This window comes from Pinus tabuliformis, chromosome 8 (genome assembly GCF_031772625.1).
Source record: "Pinus tabuliformis cultivar Carrire ecotype Pingquan chromosome 8, CPIR1, whole genome shotgun sequence".
In the NCBI taxonomy this organism is placed as follows: Eukaryota; Viridiplantae; Streptophyta; class Pinopsida; order Pinales; family Pinaceae; genus Pinus; species Pinus tabuliformis.
This window is the reverse complement of record NC_142294.1, coordinates 831831605-831836108: the sequence shown is the minus strand read 5'-3', so window position 1 is coordinate 831836108 and position 4504 is coordinate 831831605.

Below are 4504 nucleotides of genomic sequence, written 5' to 3'. Positions count from 1 at the left end.
TGTTAAGGATGCCATAAACCAAGAGCAGTGCTGCACATCGGTCAATGTCATGTTAGCCTCGCGAATAGTTCTTTTCAGTATTTGGTCCAAATCCCACGGGGTTTCACCAGCCATCATTGCGATCTCTTTGAACCCTATAATCGACTGTTTTTCTGACTTCAGCTGGCTAAACTCCTTCTTTAATTTGGTCTGGATTTCTGCTGTCCCTGCCGTTGGGTGATCACTTGAGTAATTTATGTACCATGTCAGTGCTCGGTCTTACAGCACGTTGACTAAGGTAGCATTTTTGATATTATCATCCGCAATTTGCTACGTGTTCCATACTGATGTTAATACGAACCAAAATTGTTTCGGGTCTTCGCCTTCTGCTCCTTTGAATAACGGTAACTGGATCGCACTCGTCATTGTTACCCTTGAACTACTACCGTTCCTGGTTTCTTCCCTATCGAGTCCCTGCGTTTCACACTAGACACCCCTTAGGCAGATCCTAGTCCTGGCAATGGAACCATTTGTTGGCTTATATGGGCCTAACCCAGGTTCAGAAGAATTATTTAGTCAAACAAATCCCACAACTATAGGCCCTTTTGGCAATAGTCCGTGGAACGCGAACTGAGGTCTCACCCAAGGTAGCAGGGGAGGGTGCTAGAACCAGGTTTCCGTGCCCTTGGGATGTCTAGATGTGATCTAGAGGTTTCGCACACCGTTCTGCAATGTTACGTTGCCCTGTTTCACACAGATCCGAACCCAAAACAATCTTTACTAGTTATTAGCATGCTGTTTACATATATAATCTATTTGATGAAGTATTACTTAGGAGGGTCTTTAAGCAAACATTTATCAGATTTATCCAATTCATGCATTTAGAGTAAATGTAGATTCACATTTATGAAAAATATGTGCATAGATTAAATAGTGATAATAACCATACAAAAAGCTAGATCAGAGATACTTTAGATTTAACATAGAATCACCAAAGCAACTTATCTTTATTTACTTTCTTCCCCAATACATGTAGATCTTCCCTGTGCACTCAGTTGCAGGGGTCCATGCACATAGCTGCGGACTCTTCCAGGCCTGTACACACACAGGTGCAGAGCCTCTATCCACTATCAAAACCCTTGACTCGGACTTACAGACACTTATAGAGTGTTCTCCTAAAAAATCCATTACATTACAAATCCAAGATTATACCCAAAAGAACTGCCTTTCCCTCATAGAACCACACTCTATTTATACCTTCCTATGGTTCGCAGACTGACTTACTTCCTATTATTCTATACTATTTCTTGGGTGGACAACCCTTTGACTCGACCTTTTACATTTCGTGCTGCGCATATTTTAGAGGTTTACAATATTTTTATCCTACTTTCTAGGCTATTAGACCCAAAACTGTTGCGCGAGACCTCTGCTACACAACAAATTCATATAGATATCTGCTACATTATCTTCAAAGCCCCATGATGCAAATGGCCCAACTGCCTATGCCACAACTTGCCAATGTCTTGGCTTTGTGCCAATTTTACTTTCGTACTCAATGCTGCACAATCATCTACCTTTAGTTTATAGAGATTCTTCACCTGAATCTCTATCCTCTTGGTCTGACCTATGGCTATGTGTCTTAGGAATGCCTTTCCTTTACTAAAGAAAACATCGTAGCCTTTGTCCTCCAACATCACGACCAATGCCAAATTATTCTTCAGTCCAAGCACATACATCACATCTGTCAAGGTGAGACGAGCTCCATGCTCCCTTTGGAAAGCAACCGTGCCCACTCCTGAAACACTATACCTTTCATTGTCACCCATCTCCATGCGCATCTTGAGGTCTTTCTCCTCCAAGGCACAAAATTAATTTTTTATCACCGGTCATGTGGAATGAGGCTCCACTGTCAAGATACCAGATACAACCCATCATTGATGACACCATGCATGCGATGAGGGTAAAGTCCATTTCGAACTGATAGGCTAATGCCTCACCTTCTGATCCTTTCGGGGATCGCTTGGACTCATTTAATGGGCAATTAGTCGCATAATGTCCCATATTGTGACAATTAAAGCATCTTACTTTAGACATGTCACCCTTCTTCCCTCCATGAGAAGAATTTGATTTGAAATGGGAAGCCTTCCCCTTCCCTTTCCTTGCCTTACTTGCTAAGGCCATATTTTATTCATCATAATTCTTGGATGAAGAACCATCTCGTGTGCTCCTCCTGATCTCCTCTTACATAAGAACCTACCATAGTCGTTCCAAATCTGATAATTTCTCCCTTCCATTCACAAAGTCTTGGTAGCTATTCCAAATCTTTGGAAGGCCAAGGAGAGCGAGGCTCACCATATCTTCATCAGCAGTAGTTATTCCCACACTGCCAAGCTCATTTTTGCAGGTGGTGAGTTTTTTTAGATATGTGTAAATAGTATCACCCTTCTCCATCTTGATTCTTCGAAGCTTATCCTTGAGCGCCAATTTCCTCTACTCGCTACTGTTCTAGTAGAGGTCCTTCAATTTCTTCCACATTGAAAATGGAGTATCCTTCCCATGGAGGCTCGAGACAATATGGTCTTGAACTCCCTCAAGGATGATTCGTCTTGCCTTTGCCACACACTTCTTCCACTCAGCCAACTCTTGTGCATTAGTTTAAGTTGGCTTTGGGATTTCTTGATCAATGAATTCCTTCAAGCCATTGTCTTCTAATACAAACTCCATTCTATCTTTCCATGCTATGTAATTTGAGCTACCTTCTGGTGAGCTCCAGTATTACATAAACGATGCTGCAACTCCTTGGAGTCCCTACTTTAATTTTATCAACCCGGTAGTTCATAACAAACTTGGAAGTGACAGTGCTATATTCACAAGTACTAGTTCTTACTGTAGGCTGTCACTTGATCAGCTGGCACAAGTTCGCTAGGAGCTTAAGCCAACTTCTATGAGTTCTCAGAAGAAGCTTTTAATTGTGATGGAAGAAAGCTAAATCAATACAGGCTATTCTACTTGCAGAAAGATAATGAAAACTGAAAGGAAACACAAACCTTAGCAAACCCTAGTTTTACCCATTAACCCTACTTTTGTAAGAAAAGAGATGGAAACTATTGAAATGGATACCATTGACTATTGAAAAGGTAGAATGCATGTATTCAAGCTACTTCTGAAGGAAAGTGAGAAGAAATCATCTTTTTATACTTTTGAGCAATTTTATGTAGATTTATTATGCTTGTGTTTTAACTAGTTGTGACTGTACAGAGGTTTGGTGGCAAAGGGAGATGGAGTTGGCTTTTGTAGGAGGTGGGGAAGGTGTGGAGAGGTCCCAAGAATTCCATATTACCCTTCCAGAGACTTCCATTATGATTAGACTTCGAAAAATCACTCTCATGAACTTCTACAAGAGGCTGCAAGGGATCTACAGGATGTTCTACAGGATGATCTATAGGAGGAGGCTGAAAGTGGTTTTTGAAGGTTTGAAGGTCGAAAAACGGTGGGATAAGGGAAATGAAGGCTGGATGGAGGTGTTAAGGGGTCTAGGACTTTGTCATTGAAGATTAGGAATGAAGGAGATGGTTGGATTTGTTCAAAGGTCAAGAAAGTAATTTTGCACAAAAATGCAGAAATTAGGGCAGTTTGGAGAAGTATGGTGAATGAGTGGGGGAGATATTGAAAGATGAACTGGAGTAGTCTATGTTATGAAAAAATGATAAGCTGAAGTGTTCTTCAAGTGAGCTACACACTTACTTTTCAAAGTTGACCCAAGCAAGAACTGAAAAATAGTGTTTTGCCTATTTTGACCTAGAATCTAAACTAAAACCAGAAAAGTGTTGAACAAGACTCTATGGATAGGAAGTTATGCAAGAAAGCCATGGTAAATGTATAAGAACAGATCTAAGCATGTAAATCCAACTGATATAAACTTCTCCAACTCAAAATCTCACACTATTAATTTCATTGAGAAAGCAAAAACAATGTTTTTGGTGGCAACAATAGTGCCTTAATCTCAACTCATGGTCCCAAGGAGGGAGAAAGGAGATCAAGGCTTGCTTGGTAGCCTTTTTGGATATTTTTTTTTTTACTACAGCGAACTATCTAATCAACCTGAAGCAAGAGCAATTATTCTAACCATCAAAAGCAACCTAATTAACAAAGCAAGATTTAACCTAAACAACATAAATTATCTCATGAATGCAAGAAAAAACATATAAATACACAAAGGAGGTGTTGGGCACATGGGTTGGGCCCAAACCCAAGAGCTATAGCCCTCTAGGAAAGATCAGAGCTGGTTCAAAGCTGGATTCATCTTCATTGATAAAAAAATAATAGTTACATCACAAAACTATCTGCAAAAAGAGCTCGAAAATGAGTTGAGTACAAGGCTGCACTAAAGTGCGAAAATAGACTATCAAATGGCTAACCTACTGAGGCTTGAAGCCTTCTTATTTATACAAGTGAGGACTCCCAACAGTTCTTCTATACCTTAGGAACTCGGCTGCCTAAAACTGAAGATAACAACAACTTCACT